The sequence below is a fragment of the Vipera ursinii genome (genome assembly GCF_947247035.1).
Source record: "Vipera ursinii genome assembly, chromosome: 5".
Lineage (NCBI taxonomy): Eukaryota > Metazoa > Chordata > Lepidosauria > Squamata > Viperidae > Vipera > Vipera ursinii.
In genome coordinates, this window is record NC_139518.1 from 2,153,242 (window position 1) to 2,172,445 (window position 19,204).

The 19,204-nt window shown below is 45.2% G+C and overlaps 1 protein-coding gene and 1 long non-coding RNA gene across 4 annotated transcripts in view; one reads left to right on the forward strand and one right to left on the reverse strand.

Moving 5' to 3' along the window:
- LOC310641201 (transferrin receptor protein 1-like) overlaps window positions 1-19,204 on the forward strand; it is a 546,690-nt gene that overhangs the window by 414,820 nt on the left and 112,666 nt on the right. The window lies entirely within an intron of this gene.
- LOC310641209 overlaps window positions 1-19,204 on the reverse strand; it is a 276,109-nt gene that overhangs the window by 22,117 nt on the left and 234,788 nt on the right. The window lies entirely within an intron of this gene.

Here is a 19,204-nt window from a genome sequence, read left to right on the forward strand (position 1 = left end):
ACCTAATTATTAACAACATCGGCTGCTTCTGAACTCCCTCCCTCGAGGGATCGTCGCGATAAGATTCCTGATTTTGCTCCAAGTTGCTCAGGTGCCCTTTCCGTGGCCAGGCTTGGCAGCTGCCGCCTGGCCTCCCACCAACAGGGTGGGTGGGCGATGCTAGGCACAAACCCCCTCGTGCATTTCCCATCAATAAATCTCCTTTCGAGATAAAACCTCCTTGGCTAATCATTGTCCAGGTCGGATTCCCTCTCCCGGAAACACCCACGCACGTACCTGGCGCACCCCTCGGTGCTGTGCGCTGAGGAGGGAATGCTAGAGTCGTGGGGGGGGGGGTTTCCAAGCCATGAAGAGCTTTTGAAGATGACAAGCAACTTTTTCAAGCCCCCCTCCCCTGAAAATTAATGGAGGCCAGGACGGAAGCCACAGTTGGAATTTTGATAAATAACTCAGCACTCCTTTCTCTTCCTATTATTCCCACCACACCAACCCTGTGAGGTGGGTTAGGCTGAGAGAAAGAAAGAGAGAGAGAGCGGTGGGCGAGAGAGGGGGAGAGAGAGAGATTGCCCCAAATCACTCAATCAACCAAGGCACAGCTAGAACTCACCGTCTCCTGGTTCCTATCCTGGTTTTTTAATTCCCCATCTCCTGATAATAGGCCCAAAGTCAGCCAGCAGCTTTGATGCCTAAGGCGAGACTAGAATTCCCCGTCTCCTGATAATTGGCCCAAAGTCACACAGCGGCTTTGACGCCTAGGGCGGGACTAGATCTCCCCGTCTCCTGATAATTGGCCCAAAGTCACGCAGCAGCTTTGACGCCTAGGGCGGGACTAGATCTCCCCATCTCCTGGTGATTGGCCCAAAGTCACTCAGCTGGTTTTTCATGCCTAAGGTGGGACTAGAATTCCCAGCCTCCTAGTGATTGGCCCAAAGTTCCCCAGTCGGCTTTCATGCCTAAAGTGGGACTAGAACTCACCCTTTCCTGGTTTCTATCCTGGTGCCTTAACTCGCCATCTCCTGGTGATTGGCCCAAAGTCACCCAGGCAGTTTTTATGCCTAGTGCAGGACTAGAACTCACCGTCTCCTGGTGATTGGCCCAACATCACCCAGCCAGCTTTTGTGTGCAATGCAGAACTAAAACTCAGGGCGTCCTGGCTTCCAGCCTACTGCCTTCACCACTAGACCAAACTGGCTCATTGTCTACTTCCTCTGCCCATACACAGAGTGCTGCATTTTGTACCCCTTGTCGTTTCTGAGAGGTCTTCAAGGGCAGCTCCATGTGGAGCACATTATAGTGATCCAGTCCGGTCTGGATGCATTGTCGTTGACGAGGCCACCTACGATGCTCTGCTATTTATAAAAACATGCTCCAATTTCTAAAAGGGGCACATGGGTTTCTCAAGAGGGACATGAGTGTGTCAGATTACACACTTCTACACATCTACATTTTTACAGTACAGCTAAGTCCTCGACTTATGACCGTGACAGAGGCCAAAATTTCTGCTGCTAAGTGACACGTTTCTTAAATGAGTTTTGCCCCATTTTATGACCTTTTTTGGCCACGGTCGTTAAGCGAATCACTGCAGTTGTTAAGTTAGGAACACGGTTCTTTGGCTTCCCCCATTGACTTTGCTTGTCAGAAGGTCGCAAAAAGGGATCATGTGACCCCCCAGGACAACGCAACCGTCATAAATACGAGCAAGTTTCCAAGTGTCCGAATTTTGATCTACGACGGTCGTGTGAAAGACGGTCGTAAGTCACTTTTTTCAATTCTGTTGAAACTTCAAACCGCCACTAAACGGATAACCCGCCTGGACAACTCACCCTAACATTCATACTGTATATAAAGGTTTGCAGAAGACCTTAAACTACGAAAAAGTTTAACCAACATTACTACTAACCAAGCTTAGCGCACAGTTGCAAGAGAAGGCACGGGGTCTTCACTTAACCTGGTTTAATCACATTGTGTGAAACGAGCTCTTAGCCCAGTTGCAGGAAACGGTCGTTTTTCCTGCCTCTTTTACCCAAACTGTTTGTAATTGTCAAGCACCACAACACGCACGCTAACTTAAAAGGCTAACTTCACTCGGCGTTCTCCTAATCAATCTAGTCTGGTGTTAAAAGTTGTCTACAACCGCTCCAGTGTATATTTTGGGTTATTCGAACCAACTTAAGAACTAAGGACAAATTTCCTGACCTAAGAACAATTAATCAGTGGGACACGTTGCCTTCACAAGTGCTCCATCAATGGAGGTTCTCAAGAAGAGATTGGACAGCCATTTAGCCAGGATGCTAATTCCTCCTTGAGCAAGAAATTGGACGAGAAGACCTAACCAGTAACTGTTAGATGGACCTTGGAGTCCTAGTGGCCGATCTCTTAAACATGAGCCAGCCCTGTGCAGCAGCAGCCAAAAAAGCTAGTACGATCCTGGGTTGTATAAACAGAGGCACAGACTCAAGATCGCGTGAAGTATTAGTACCGCTTTATAAAGCCTTAGCAAGGCCACGCCTGGAATACGGCATCCAGTTTTGGTCACCACATCACAAAAAAAGATGCCGAGACTTTGGGGGCAAAAAAAGTGCAGAGAAGAGCAACTAAGATAATAATAATAATAATAATAATAATAATAATAATAATAATAATAATAATAATAATAATAATAATAATAATAATAATAATAATAAGAAGAAGAAGAAGAAGAAGAAGAAGAAGAAGAAGAAGAAGAAGAAGAAGAAGAAGAAGAAGTAGTTGGAAGGGACCTTGGAGGTCATCTAGTCCAACCCCCTGCTCAGGCAGGAAACCCTATACCATTTCAGGCAAATGGCTGTCCAGTCTCTTCTTTAAAACTTCCAGTGTTGGAGCATTCACAGCTTCTGGAGGCAGGTTGTTCCACTGGTTAATTGTTCTAACTGTCAGGAAGTTTCTCCTTAGTTCTAGGTTGCTTCTCTCCTTGACTCGTTTCCATCCGTTGCTTCTTGTCCTGCCTTTGGACGCTTTGGAGAATAGCTTGACTCCCTCTTTTTTGGGGCAGCCCTTGAGATATTGGAAGGCTGCTATCATGTCACCCCTCAACCTTCTCTTTGTTAAACTACACATACCCAATTCCAGCAACCGTTCCTTATATGTTTTAGCCTCCAGATGATTAAGGGCCTGGAGACTAAAACATACGAAGAACGGCTGCAGGATTTAGGTATGGCCAGTCTAGAGAAAAGAAGAAATAGGGGTGACATGATAGCAGTTATTCCAGTATTTGAGGGGCTGCCACAAAGAAGAGGAGGGGGTCAATTTATTCACCAGAGCACCGGAAGGCAGGACGAGAAACAACGGATGGAAACTGATCAAGGAGAGAAGCAACCTGGAATTGAGGAGAAAGTTCCTAACAGTGAGGACAATTAGCCGGTGAAACAGCTTGCCACCAGAAATCGTGGGCGCGCCATCACTGGAGGTGTTTTTAGAAGAGACAGTCACTTGTCTGAGATGGTGTAGGTTCTCCTGCTTGAACGGGGGGCTGGACTAGAAGACCTCCAAGGTCCCTTCCAGATTCTATTCTATTCTATTCTATTCTATTCTATTCTACTCTACTCTACTCTACTCTACTCTACTCTACTCTACTCTACTCTACTCTACTCTACTCTACTCTACTCTATTCTATTCTATTCTATTCTATTCTATTCTCCAAAGCGCCAGAAGGCAGGACAAGAAGCAACGGATGGAAACTCACCAAGGAGAGAAGCAACCGGGAACTAAGGAGAAACTTCCTGACAGTTAGAACAATTAACCAGTGGAACAGCTTGCCACCAGAAGCTGTGAATGCTCCAACAGTGGAGGTTATTCGGAAGAGACTGGACAACCATTTACCTGGAATGGCATGAGATCTCCCGCTTGAGCAGGAGGGGGGGGTTGGACTAGAGGACCTCCAAGGCCCCTTTCAACTCTGTTACAATATTCTGTTATTCTGATTGGCAAAGTTGTCCTCCTACACTCTCCGTTCTCCAACCCTTCCCTCCATCCTTTCCTTCTCCCCCCACCCCGTTTGCATCTTTGATTAAATGCCCAGGACCGAACCATGCCCGCCTCCCTCTTGCCAACTCACCGCACAGAAGCCATGCCCAGAATCCGAACAGGGGGCCCCGCAGCAGCTCTTTTGGGATTCCCATGGACCAACCGGTTGACTTTGCTGGAGAAGACTCCTGGGTGGCTGAGGTCCTCCAACAGGACCAAGTAGGATGTCCTGTGGGACCTGTGGGTTTTTATAAGAGGTGGGAAGGGGGCTGTGCCCATAGCCACGCCCCCTCTTTCACCCAATTCTCCGGTTACAGCCGGAGGGCCAGGAAGAACTAAGGTTAAACAAAGGTGGCTTCCATCTCACAGAATAATTGAATGAGGGAATTGGAGAGGGACCTTGGAGGTCCTCTAGTCCAACCCCCTTGCTCAGGCAGGAAATCCTGTACAGCGAGTCCTTCACTGACCACCACGGCGGGGCCCAAAAGTTTACGTTGCTAAGCGGGACGTTGGTTACGTGAGCTTTGCCCCGTTTCATGACCTCCCTCGCCAGGGTTGTTAAGCGAGTGGCTTCAGTTGCTCCATTAGCTACGGGGTTGTTAAGTGAACCTGGTTTAATCTATTGACTTGGCTGGTCAGAAGGCCGCAAAAGGGGGATCAGTGCGCCTGTCGTAAATGTGAGTCTGAATGTTGATCCCGTGAGCCTGGGGACGCTGCAAGAGTCTGAAAAATGGTCCTCGGCCGCTTTTTTTTCACCGTGACTTCAAACAGTCACTATATGAATTATTGTAAGTTGAGGACAATTTGCACAGTTTCGGACAAACGGGCTGCCCAGTCCCTTCTTGAAAATCTCCGGGGGGGTAGAAGCACCCGTCTCTACAACTCAAATGAGAATTTGCTAATGAACACTGCTGTGTGATTTTTTTTTTGAGTCAGCAGTATATCTACTTGTCATGTTATCCGCCACTCAACTAGCTGGTTAAACATAGAGCACTTTTTCAAATAGGTAGAACCCCCCCCCCTTTTCTCAGCGGCTGCCACAAAAAAGAGGGGGGTGGTCCCACCTATTCTCCAAAGCGCCGGAAGGCAGGACAAGAAGCAACGGATGGAAACTAGTCAAGGAGAGAAGCAACCTGGAACTAAGGAGAAACTTCCTGACAGTGAGAACAACTAACCAGTGGAACCACCTGCCTCCAGAAGTTGTGAATGCTCCAACACTGGAAGTTTTTAAGAAGAGACTGGACAACCGTTTGTCTGAAATGGGTTACAGTTTCCTGCCTTTTCTCTAGCCCAGGGCTTCTCAACCAGTGGCACGGGTACCACCTGTGGTACATTGGCACCTGGCGGGTGGTACGCGACCATCCTAGAAAAGTGGTAGCAGGGGAGGGGAATGAGCTGAACCGGTGGCAGCACCGCCCAAGCCTGAGCGAGAGACGGCTGGAGCTGCAGGGCTGTCGGGGCTCAGCGGAAGCGCCAGGATCAGCGCCAGGATCCAGCTGGAGCTCAGCACTGATCCTGGCCCTTCTGAGCCCAGAAGAAGCGCCGATCAGCTGGAATGTTGCAGCATCTCCAGGGTCTTGTGATTTACATCCAGATGCTTGGCAACTGATTCATATTTATGACGGTCACAGTGTCCCAGGGTCATGTGAAGTGACCAAAACCTGCTGCAACCACCCAGCAGATTTGGGGGGGGGAGAATAAAAACCAAACACCCCTCCCCACACACACACCCGCTGCCAATCCTCAACAGAAATGCTCACAACAATGAACACCTCGGACAGGAGGAAGAACGCCGCCGGGCAGGCAGGCAGGTGTCTTGCTCGGCTGTGGCTTGGGGGACACTTTTTTCAGTGCCATTGTAGCTTCAAACAGTCATTAAGCGAATTGTTGTAAGTTGAGGACTACCTGTACTTCATCACTTTTTTCCTTTTTTTTTTTTGGTCATCAAGGTCTTGACACCTTGCTAGGCGACTGGTGGTCCTCGGATGTTGCCGTATCCTAAAAGTGGCACAATGGGTGAAAAGGTTGAAAATGCCCTGTTCTAGACTAGCCAAGCCCAAATCCTGCAACCATTTTTTTTTGTCTCCAGGCCTTTAATCACCTTAGTTGCTCTTCTTTGCACTTTTTCCAGAGTCAGAAGACGGGTGGACTTCAACTCCCAGAGTTCCTCCCCCAGCATGGCTGCCGATGGTGATCACGTGACCTCTGAGATGGCTAGACTGAGGAATTCTGTGAATTGAAGTCCACAGTACTTCAAGTTGGGACACACACACACACACACACACACACTCACACACACACACAAACACCCCAATGATCAAGTGTTTTACAACAGCATCCCAAAGTCACACATTCACCGTTTGCGATCCTCCTAGCCAGCTTCCACTAAGCAAAGTCAGTGGGGGGAAGCTGGGTTCGCTTAACGGCCCTATGATTCACTTAACAACTGTAACTATTAGGAAATAGCTTTGAATTATTGTTTAGCCCAGATAATATAGAAGATGGACTTGAGACAATAAGGGACACTTTATTAGTAAGGTAAGGTGAGGTACTAGGATGAGAAATAGAAAACGTCTATGTAATAAAATAAGAATATACTTAAGTAAGTAAGATGTGTATTTTAGATATGATAATTTTTATGTGGGGGAAATAAAGGAAATTTGGGTTACCCGAAACTTAAACACTCTGGATATTAAAGGTTGAATTGGAACACTGTAATTGAAAATGGAAAAATTAGGTAAAACTTGAAAACAGGACATGGCTTATGTATGAGCAAAAATAGATTGATAAACGTTTTAATTGAACATGTTATAATTAGAAATTTACTAATTTAAATAGGATATAGCAAATGTTAAGGGAAATAGAGAAGGAGTTTTTGATGATGTAACCTGAGATATGGACTAAAGATTTTGTTATTGAACTACTGACTGCCCAGTCACCACGACGCTTTCCAAATGCTTAAATGTAAAACTGGAAAACCAATAATTATTTTTTTTTAAAAAAAAAACAACCCTGCAATAATGGCTGCCCGAAAAAGGTCGTATAATATCGGCCTCAATTTCACATAACCTCCATCTTGTTCAGCAATGGACATTCTGATCCCCGTCGCGGTCATAAGTTGAGTACTACCTGTTCCCGGAGTGTACTCACGGCGTACTTTTACCAGAAGTCACCTGGTTTGCCTAGGCCGGCCAGCCAGCCACCCATCCTTGGAAGATGCCGAGCAATTTCAGTCTCCAGTGATGGTTGACGGTCCTGGGGGGCATAAATATGCTAATGGCGCTGCGGTCCATTAAATCTGCTGATGAGGTCACGGACCGTGAAGCGCTAAGGGCTCTCTCTTGATCACCTGCCACTCATTCTTGGCCCGGTGAGTCAAAAAAAGGGCATTAGGTTGCCAGCCCACCGAAAAAAACCGAGCATGAGTGATAACCTCTGCACCTTCGGGATGGGGGTGATCAACGTCATCCCGTCCCGCCGCTATCGGAAGGATCTAGGAAGGTCTTAAAAAAAAGAAAGGCAATTATGGGGTCTTCACACACACACACACACACACACACACACACACACGCCCCCGCGCGAATTCCAGAGTTATTCTTCATCAGGACTCATAAAGTTATGAGTTTGTTGGTTTGGAGCGTGGAATTTTCCAGTCTTGGCTTGGCTCGAGAGCGGACGGAAAATAAAAAAAGGGTCCCTTTTAAATTCACGGCGACGACGAGAAGTCCTGGACTTGCAACTACTCGTTTAGTGACCGTTCAAAGTCATAATCTGGTGATTTGAACTCGTCTAGGCTGGACAGGTGCTCACTTACCATTTTCTTGCCTATCTTAACTTGCGTTTCTATTCTGTTTTTTATGGCACTGGTTTTGGTAGGTTGGACTGTTTTTTCCCTTTGTGTAAAGACAGATGCAAAAAACGAGTTAAATAGTTCTGCTTTCTCCCTGTTGCTTGTCACCTTCTTGCCACTTTCCCCCACTAATGGACCAATCATTTCCTTAACTTTTTTCCTGTTTTTTATATGTTGAAAAAAGAATTTTTTGTTATTTTTGACTTTGGTCGCAAGCCTTAGTTCATTTTGAGCCTTAGCTTTCCTCACTTCATATTTGCAGGCACGGGCTATTTGCTGATATTCTGCCTTAGTTATGTGCCCCTCTTTCCAATTCTTATACTTGTCCTTTTTATCTTTCAATTTATCAGAGAGTTCTTTATGCAGCCATGCTGGTTTCTTTTGAGAGCTGTTATTTTTCTTCTTTGTTGGTATTGTACTAGACTGGGCCTTTATCATCTCACTTTTCAAAATTTCCCAAGCTTCTTGAGTTGTTTTCCCCTTTAGGATTCTCATCCATGGAATTCTTCCCATGGTCTCTCTAAGTTTATTGAAATTAGCTCTTTTAAAGTCCAAGACTCTAGTTTGGCTGTGTTCTATTGCTTGTGCCTCCAGAATGTTGAATTCCAATATTGCATGATCACTTCCCCCCAAGGTTCCTATGGCTTCGACATTTTCTATCATTTCATCTCTGTTTGTGAGAATTAAATCCAATATGGCTAATCCCCTAGTTCCCTTCTCCACTTCTTTTGGAGAGAAAGTTGTCTGCTAGGTTTGTCAGGAATCTGTTTGATCTTCCACTTGGTGCAGAATTTGTCTCCCAGTTGATATCAGGGTAATTAAAGTCCCCCATTACCAGGGCTTTTTTTCTCATAGAACGCCCAGAACGGAGTTCCGGCACCTTTTTTGGATGGAACCTTGTAGGGTAGGCAAGGCGGGTTGTATGACATGTGTGAGTTCCGGCACCTTTTTCTTTTACAAAAAAAGCACTGCCCATTACTATTGTGATGTGCTTCTTACATACCTTAGTTAGCTGACTAGCAAAAAGTTCATCTATTTTCTCTGCTTGGTTGGGCGGCCTACAGTATACACCTATGGCAATGTCATTTCCCCCCCCCTTTTATATTATTATTATTATTATTATTATTAATTTTATTTGTATATATTGACCCAAATGCATTCAAGTTTACAGTTTTCGTCATTGTTGTGCTCTATTTCTGTAGAGATAAAGTTATTTCTCATATATAGAGCAACTCCACCTCCTCTTTTGTTTAGTCTATTTCTTTTAAATAATTTAAATCCCTCTAGCTGTGTGTTCCATTTGTGGGTTTCGTCCCACCATGTTTCCGTAATGGCAACAATATCATATCCACCCTCATTTACCTGAATTTCTAGTTCACACTGCTTACTGTTCATACTCTGTGCATTAACGTATAGACATTTGAGTCCTTTATGACTGACCCTGTGTTTACTTGCTGCATAACTTGTGTGGTGCCTGGCTTCCCCTATTTTCTTAGATTGCCGGGGACAGTGATGTTCTGTATCAATTAACTCACTGTCCCCATTGTTTAGTTTAAATGTTCCTCCAGAAAAGCTGTGAATTTATTGCCAAGTAACTCAGTCCCTTTCTTGGATGGATGCAGGCCGTCTCTTTTATACATTTTTTCATTGGACCAGCTACAGAATATCGTGACTAATATAACCAAAGCCTTCTCCTTTACACCACTCCTTTAGCCACATCTTAAATTCTGCTATACGCTGGCCTTTTCCATTTTGCTCCTTATACACTGGTAATACCTCTGAAAAAGTGAGCCTACAGCCTATCCTGCAAAGTTCCCGCCCCAAGCTCTGGAAATCATTCTGCACAGAGAGTACATCTTTTGGGGACAGATCGTTAGTGCCAAGTTACATAGTCGGATAATGAAACGTCTGCAAGAAAACCATCAAGCTCAGAGCATCAAGGACCCCACAGTCCTCCTCCTCCTCCTCCTCCTCCTCCCCCCAACACTGATGATGTTACCCAATCGGGCAATGAAACATTTGCAAGAAAACAACCAAACTCAGAGAACACCAAGGACCCCACACTCCTCCTCCTCCTCCTTCAACCTTCTTGCTCCCCCTCCTCCAAGGACCCCACAGTCCTTCTCCTCTCCTCCTCCTCCTCCTCCGTCACTCCGTCACTCCCATTCTAGCACTGATGATTCCCCACACTGGCTGGGGAGTTCTGGGAGTTGAAGTCCACATCCCTTGGTTGAAAAAGATTGAAACCCTCTCCCCAAAATGGGATGTATTTTGGAATTGTAAAAAAAAGCACATTAAAAAAAAAGATTGCCCCCTTATTGTTTCGGGAAAAGTAATTGCTAAGATGTAGATGTCCAAACTTTATTAGAATAGAATAGAGCTGAAGGGACCTTGGAGGTCTTCTAGTCCAGCCCCCCGCTCAAGCAGGAGAACCTATACCATCTTAGACAGGTGAATGTCCAGTCTCTTTTTAGAAAACTTCAGTGATGGAGCCCCCACGATTTCTGGTGGTAAGCTGTTCCACTGGCTAATGGTTCTCCCTGTGAGGAAGTTTCTCCTTAATTCCAGGTTGCTTCTCTCTTTGGTCAGTTTGCAACCGTTGTTTCTCATCCTTCCCTCTGGTGCTTTGGAGAATAATGCGACCCCTTCCTCTTTGTGGCAGCCCCTCAAATACTGAAACACTGCTATCATGTCACACACACACACACACACCCATTTCTTCTTTTCTTTAGACTGGCCAATCCCAAATCCCACAGCCATTCTTCGTATGTTTTAGTCTCCAGGCCTTGGATCATCTTAGTTGCTCTTCTCTGAATTTTTTCCAGACTCTCAGCATCTTTTTTGTGATACGATATTAGCTAGGGATCAGTCCGAATAATCTAAATCAATAGTTCTGTCTTGGAAATCTTTGCTTCTCCTTACCAAACCTTTGATAGAAAGAGGCTTCAGTGGAGTATCATTTGCCTAGATCTCTTCTCGGTGTACGTAGTTTTTATTTTATCCACGTATTAAAAAGTTATTTGCTGCCCATCTTGCGACAAGGAATCATGGTCAATTATCTGGCAGGAGAAGCAGAAAACTTTCGACGTTCTCTCCAAGGTGAACGTTTGCCAAAGGGTTGACCTTCGGGCATCTGTTTTCCTGATTTGGCCAAACTGATTTGAGAGTTAATAGGTGATCTTAATAGCCATGTTACATAAGCCAGTTGGAGAGGGGAACTTTTCCTTCCAGCCCTCCAAACACTTTCCAAATTAATGATCTGAATCTTCTGCGTCGCGTCACAGCGTTGGCCGAACCGATGAACCATTCAGTTGGACACTAATCGCCCGAGGTGTTGAAATATTTTCAATTGGGGGGGGGAGAAAAATGACCATTGCAAAAAGGGACCCAGGGTCTTTTACTGCTCCCCCACCTCCACCCACCCCCCTGGGGGCAGATGACAAAGAACCCCCAAACCCATTATTGTTTTCCTTCAAGCGATGCTTTTGGTTATTTCCAAGTTTGTGGATTCTCGGGGATCGATTCTGTAGAACTCAGGGCCCACCATTCATTCTATAATTCTCCTTTTTTTGGGGGGGGGTGTCTCCCAAACCAGAGTCAAGTCTGCTTAGTTAACAAGCTGAAGAAATTCCAGCCCTTTCCAGGAATTAACAGAATAGAGTAACAGAAGAGAATAACAGATATAACAGAGTGGGAAGGGACCTTGGAGGTCATCTAGTCCAACCCCCTGCTCAGGCAGGAAACCCTATACCATTTCAGACAAATATCTGTCCAATCTCTTCTTAAAAACCTCCAGTGTTAGAGGATTCACAACTTCTGGAGGCAGGTTGTTCCACCAGTTAATTGTTCCCACTTTTAGTAAATTTTTCTTTAGTTCCAGGTTGGTTCTCTCCTTGATGAGTTTCCATCCGTTGCTTCTTGTCCTGCCTTCGGGCACTTTGGAGAATAGCTTGACTCCCTCTTCTTTGGGGCAGCCCCTGAGATATTGGAAGGCTGCTATCATGTCACCCCAGTCCTTCTCTTCATTAAACTAGACATAGCCAATTCCTGCAACTGCTCTTTACGTGTTTTAGCCTCCAGCCCTCTAATCATTTTTTTTCCCCAATCTCTTCTGTGATGGAGCATCCACAATTTCTGGTGGCAAGTAGTTCCACTGATTAATTGTTCTCATTGCCAGGAAACTCCTCCTTAGTTCCAGGTTGCTTCTCTCCTTGATGAGTTTCCATCCGTTGCTTCTTGTCCTGCCCTCAGGGGCTTTGGAGAATAAGCGGACACCCCCCACACACACACTTCTTCTTTGTGGCAATCTTCAAGATGATAGCAACTTCAAATATTGGAAGATGCTATCATGGCACCTTCTTTTCACTAGATTAGACATGCACTATTCCTGCAATTGTTAACAGAATACCAGAGTTGGAAGGGACCTTGGAGGTCATCTAGTCCAACCCCCTGCTCTGGCAGGAAACCCTACACCATTTCAAACAAATGGCTTTCCAGTCTCTTCTTAAAAACTTCCAGTGTTGGAGCATTCACACCTCTGGAGGCAGGTTGTTCCACTGGTTAATTGTTCTCACTGTCAGGAAGTTTCTCCTTAGTTCCAGGTTGCTTCTCTCCTTGATGAGTTTCCATCTGTTGCTTCTTGTCCTGCCTTCAGGTGCTTTGGAGAAGAGCTTGACTGCCTCTTCTTTGGGGCAGCCCCTGAGAGATTGGAACACTGCTATCATGTCACCCCTCACCCTTCTCTTCGTTAAACAAGACATACCCAATTCCAGCAGCCGTTCCTTACATGTTTTAGCCTCCAGTCCCCTGATCATCTTTGTTGCTCTTCTCGGCACTTTTTCCAGAGTCTCCACATCTTTTTTACAACAGGGTGACCAAAACTGGATGCAGCATTCCAGGTGTGGCCTTACCAAGGCCTTGTAAATTGGTATTAACACCTCACGTGATCTTGATTCTCCCACTGTTGATGCAGCCCAGCACTGTGTTGGCTTTTGTGGCAGCTGCCGCCCACGGCTGGCTCCTATTTAAAGGATTGTCCACTAGGACTCCGAGGTCCCTCTCAGAGTTACTACTATTGAGCAAGGTACTACCTATTCTGTACCTGTGTGTTTGGTTTTTCTTGCCTAAATGTAGCGCCTTACTTTTTTCACCACTGAATTTCATTTTGTTAGGTAGCGCCCAGTGTTCAAGTCTGTCCAGATCCTCTTCTACAATCACACTAAATTTTTTATTTATTTATTTTTATTTTATTTTAATTCCATTTATATCCCGCCCTTCTCCGAAGACTCAAGGCGGCTTACAAGCTTAGCAGTAGCCTTCATTCAATCTATATGCCTGCTTATTAGCTCTTTCATACCCTCCCTAAGCGGCATTATTACAAAGTCAGCTTAATTACCCCCAACAATCTGGGTCCTCATTTTACCCACCTCGGAAGGATGGAAGGCTGAGTCAACCTTGAGCCTGGTGGGATGCGAATGATTGTAAGTCGAGGAATATCTGTGTTGCCTTTTCCAAAAATGAATTAGACCAGTTTAGTTTAGTTGCTGGAGTATAAAACAGCACCTGGCATTTTTACTTTTTTACTTTTTGCCTTGTTTTCCGAGTATTTTTGCAATCAGAGCTATAATTGCTAGCTAGTTACTGAAGCTCAACACAGGGGTGTAACTACAATTCCATTATTTCCAACCAATTTGAGGCCAAAAAAAAAAAAAGCTACACAGCAACCAGACTACCTGTTGAGTGGGTTACAACATTTGTCTATTTATTTATTTGTTCAACATATTAAGCTGTAATCTTACCAGGGCGGCTCCATTTTCTGTCCAAGTTGCTCAGCCAATAAAAGGAGTGAAGAAAGAGGGAAGCTAACCTCACTTAGCAAGGCAGAAACTGACCAGAGCCTTGGGTGTTGTGTGAACACAGCCACGCTGTTGATTTCGCATGTTTCACACTGCAGGGGGGGGCAATTTGACGTGGAGTTTTCACACAATTTAAATGGGGCGTCTATGGGGTCTTGGCATCGGCTGGCATGGAAAATGAAATGAAAGAAAAGCTGCCATCCATTGTTGTGTAGGTTACTCCGGTGCACCGATCCGGAAGACATGTATATTTGCAAAAGCTTTCTGACCATTTTCTTTTCGAACTTCTTTGCTAGCCCACCCAGGTCAGGTGGAAGCTGCCAACAGGAAATTTTGCCTGCAGTTCATGATCAAGCTGGAAGGAAGGAGGGAAGAAGGACCATCATTTATTTATTTTTATGTGAGCTTGTATGAATAGAATAGAATAGAATAGAATAGAATAGAATAGAATAGAATAGAATAGAATAGAATAGAATAGAGTAGAGTAGAGTAGAGTAGAGTAGAGTAGGTTAGAGTAGAGTAGAGTAGAGTAGAATAGAATAGAATAGAATAGAATAGAATAGAATAGAATAGAATAGAATAGAGTAGAGTAGGTTAGAGTAGAGTAGAGTAGAGTAGAGTAGAGTAGAGTAGAGTAGAGTAGAGTAGAGTAGAATAGAATAGAATAGAATAGAATAGAATAGAATAGAATAGAATAGAATAGAATAGAATAGAAGTGAGGACGCTGAGCCTGTTGATCAGAAGGTTGGCAGTTTGGCGGGTCGAATCCCGAGTGCCGCATAGCAGAGTGAGCGCCTGTTACTCGTCCCAGCTTCTGCCAACCTAGCAGTTCGAAAGCACGTAAAAATGCAAGTAGAAAAATAAGGACCGCTCCGGTGGGAAGGTAACAGCGTTCTGTGCACCTTTGGCATCTAGTCATGCCGGCCACATGACCACGGAGACATCCTCGGACAAGCGCTGGCTCTTCAGCTTTGAAACGGAGATGAGCACCGGCCCCTAGAGTCAGAAACAACTAGCACACATGTGCAGGGGAACCTTTACCTTTACTTTTAGAATAGAATAGAATAGAAATAGAAAATATGGAATGGAATGGAATAGGAATAGGGAAGGGAAAATTAGAATAGAATAGAATAGAATAGAATAGAATAGAATAGAATAGAATAGGATAGGATAGGATAGGATAGGATAGGATAGGATAGGATAGGATAGGATAGGATAGGATAGGATAGGATAGGATAGGATAGGATAGGATAGAATAGAATAGAAAATATGGAATGGAATGGAATAGAATAGAAAGGGTACAGAGAAGAGCAACAAAGATGATTGGGGGACTGGAGGCTAAAACATATGGGGAACGGTTGCTGGAATTGGGTATGTGTAGCTTAACGAAGAGATGAGTGAGGGGTGACATGATAGCAGTGTTCCAATCTCTCAGGGGCTGCCCCAAAGAAGAGGGAGTCAAGCTGTTCTCCAAAGCGCCTGAAGGCAGGACAAGAAGCAACGGATGGAAACTCGTCAAGGAGAGAAGCAACCTAGAACTAAGGAGAAACTTCCTAACAGTTAAAACAATTAACCAGTGGAACAACCTGCCTCCAGAAGAGGTGAATGCTCCAACACTGGAGGTTTTTAAGAAGAGACTGGACAGCCATTTGCCTGAAATGGTATAGGGTTTCCTGCCTGAGCAGGGGGTTGGACTAGATGACCTCCAAGGTCCCTTCCAACTTCTTCTTCTTCTTCTTCTTCTTCTTCTTCTTCTTCTTCTTCTTCTTCTTCTTCTTCTTCTTCTTCTTATTATTATTATTATTATTATTATTATTATTATTATTATTATTATTAGAATAGAATAGAATAGAATAGAGTAGAGTAGAGTAGAGTAGAATAGAATAGAATAGAATAGAATAGAATAGAATAGAATAGAATAGAATAGAATAGAATAGAATAGAAAATATGGAATGGAATGGAATGGAATAGGAATAGGGAAGGGAAAATAGAATAGAATAGAATAGAATAGAATAGAATAGAATAGAATAGAATAGAATAGAATAGAATAGAACGGGAATGGGAATCCAGACCGCATTCTACCACACCTACCACTTAACAAATGCTTTTATACGGAAGACTTGCTTGGAAAAGCGGCATAGAAATCCCAGAAAAGGCAATTATGCTTTTGGGCAACATCTTATTATAGCAATAGCAATAGTACTTAGACTTATATACCGCTTCTGTTGGGGAGGAAACCAATCCTCCCCCAGCCCCTTCCAGATGTTTTGTAAAGCCTTACCCACTTTAGCATGGCACCGCGGACGGACAGATCCGCAATGTTTAAAGTAGTGCTGAATCTCACGGACAGGATGAAACGGTTCCTGGCTGCAAAGATCAAACACAGATTTTTTTTAAAAAAACCAACCGGTAGTCCTTGACTTATAACGATTTGCTTAGTGATAGTTCAAAGTTACATCATGAAAAAAGGGACTTATGACTGTTTTTCCCCACTTACGACTGTAGCATGATCAACATTTGAACACTTGGCAACAGACTCTTATTTATGACGGTCGCAGTGTCCCGGGGTCATGTGATCACTTTTTGCGATCTTCAGATCAGCAAACTCAATGAATGGGGAAGCCAGTTTCACTTAACAACCAGGTTACTAATTTAACAACTGCAGTGATTCACTTAACAAACGTGGCAAGAAAGGTTATCAAATGGGGCAAAACTCACTTAACAACTGTCGTTTTGGGCTCAATTGTGGTCGTAAATCAAGGACTATCTGTATTGTTCCTCACTTATGGACAGAACCTTACCAAAGTAGACAGCTTGCACCATTAAATGAGGGAACTATGGCCCCTTCGTGACTCATGGACTTCAACTCCCAGAATTCCTCAGCCAGCGTGAGGGAACTGTGGCCCCTTCATAACCTGTGGACTTCAATTCCCAGAATTCCTCAGCCAGCGTGAGGGAACTGTGGCCCCTTTATAACCTGTGGACTTCAACTCCCAGAATTCCTCAGCCAACATGGCTCAGCTTGGAAACCTCTCCCTTTCCCCTTAGCGTGGCTGGCTCAGGAATTCTGGGAGTTGAAGTCCATGAGTCAGTCATAAAAGAGCCCAGGTTGCCTACCCCTGTCATATACAAACTACCTAGATTGCACTGTCCCTTGTCCTCTGGATGGCTGCCCCTCCCGCCTGGGAATCCAGACCACATTCCACCACACCTTCTCTGGATGAGTGCTGAGGGAGAGAAGGCCGTCAATGGGGAAAACGGATTCGCTTTACAACCGCGTTACTAACTTAACCACAGCAGCGGTTCACCTAACAAGTACAGCGATTCAGTTAATAACTGCAGCCAGAAAGGTCGTAAGACAGGTCAAAACTCACTTAACGACTGTCTTACTCAGCCATACAAAATTCAGGGCTCAATTGTGCTTGTTAAGTCAACAACGGCGTGTGCGCTCAATTCTACACCTTGTTTCAAACCCTTTACACAGATCGTTCGGGAGGATTCGGGATGTGGCCGTTCTCTACTACACACCCCTAAATACATCCGGCCTGATACAACACAGGCCCGGGTGGAGGATTGCAATTCAGATCCCAGCCTGTACCTGAACTGAAGGAAATTTGGGAAAACGAGGATTTTTAGGATCCTCGCACCTCTTTTGAATTCAGAACAATTCAAGCGTTCAATCAGGGGGTTGCTTACCTGGAGCTTGGGAGAGACCCTCTGCAGCTGAGGGAGAAGGGGAAATGGGAGAAAGGGCTTTCAATGTAGTTCTAGGACTCTGTTTTGTGGGATTTGTGGAGGATGGACCAGATGGTCCCAGGCTGGACCTTCCTGGGTTGGAAGACAGAGGACCAACGGACATAACTTTCGGGGTGCTTCCGTCTTGAGTAACTGAAGAGTACGTTGGGAAGAGAGAACTTCCTGGCCACCAGCGGGTGATCGGAGCCTCAGAAGCTGTGCTAACTTCTGAAGAGCCGGTTGTGTCTCCAAGTCCAGAAGTGGCACTCGTAGGCGTGGAGGTCACCAATGTTGAAGTAAGAAGGGGAAACGACAAGGGGGAGGTTGTAATTGTCTCAGTTGTGAGAGGAAGAGAACTGGTGTGTTTCTCACTCGGGGTTTCTGCAGGTGAGGTGGTGGAGATGGTGGTCAGTGGGCCTTCAGATGTCATCTTCTCCCGGGGAGTCGGAGAACGAGAGCTGGAATTCATCTCCTGCGTCGTGGACCTAATAAGGCGCATGGTTGACTCCGATGGGAGACTCACCCCTTCTTTTGAAGGACCCCCAAAAGAAGCACTGGGGATGGAAGTCACTGCAAGAGAGGAAGCCGCAGTGTCATCTGGGGTACTTCTTTCTCCAAGGGTGCTCCACGGATGGTTTGGGTCAGAGAGAAGAGCCACGGAAGAGGGTAGGAACTTTGTGGTCCCCAGTGCTGGTGTGGTAGTTTCCATGCCACCAGTGGTGTCAGACACGGAGGTGAAATGATGTGGCTCTGACGTGAGCACACTAGTTGGAGGAAAAGTTGTGACCTGGGTTGTGGCTTCTCCTGAAAAGAAAGGAGACAGGTCACTTTTGTGCTGACCAACTCTTGTGTTGACCAACACTCAATCAACCCTGACGTGAGTAGACATGTTGGAAGTGAAGCTGTGAGCTCAGTCATGGCTTCTCCTGAAAGGAAAGTCTCTATTGTGTTGATCACCTCTTACATTACACTTGATCAACTCTGCGTTGGCCAACAAAGACTAGGGGAGACTCGTTGAAGCTGAGGGAGATGTGGGGATGGAAGGAACGACAGTCACGGTAGCTGCAGGAAATTCACTTGTGGGATTTGTGGAGGATGGAGCAGATAGTCCCAGGCTGGTCCTTCCTGGGTTAGAAGACAGAAGACCAGTAGATGTAACTTTCGGGGTGCTTCCATCTTGAGTAACTGAAGAGTAGGTTGGGAAGAGAGAAAGGAGACAAGTCTCTATTGTGTTGATCATCTCTTGCATTACACTTGATCAACTCTGCGTTGGCCAACAAAGACTAGGGGGGTAATATGATACCAGTGTTCCAGTATCTCAGGGGCTGCCCCAAAGAAGAGGGAGTCAAGCTATTCTCCAAAGCACCAGAAGGCAGGACAAGAAGCAACGGATGGAAACTAACCCAGGAGAGAAGCAACCTAGAACTAAGGAGAAATTTCCTGACAGTGAGGACAATCCAACAGTGGAACAACCTGCCTCCAGAAGCTGTGGGTGCTCCATCACTGAAGGCTTTCAAAAAAAAGAGACTGGACAGCTAATTGTCTATAATGGTATAGGGTCTCCTACTTAAGGAAGATCCCCAAGGTCCCTTCCAACTCTGTTCTTCTGGATCGCAAAGATAGATAAAACAGGAAGAGGTCTCTAACAACCTCGCCCTTAAGCCCACTGAGTTTCATTTTGAACTTTTGCACCAGCTGTGCATGGAAATGCTCTCCTAGTCTTAGGAGGGCCAAGTATTGACACAGGGAGGAAGCTTACCTG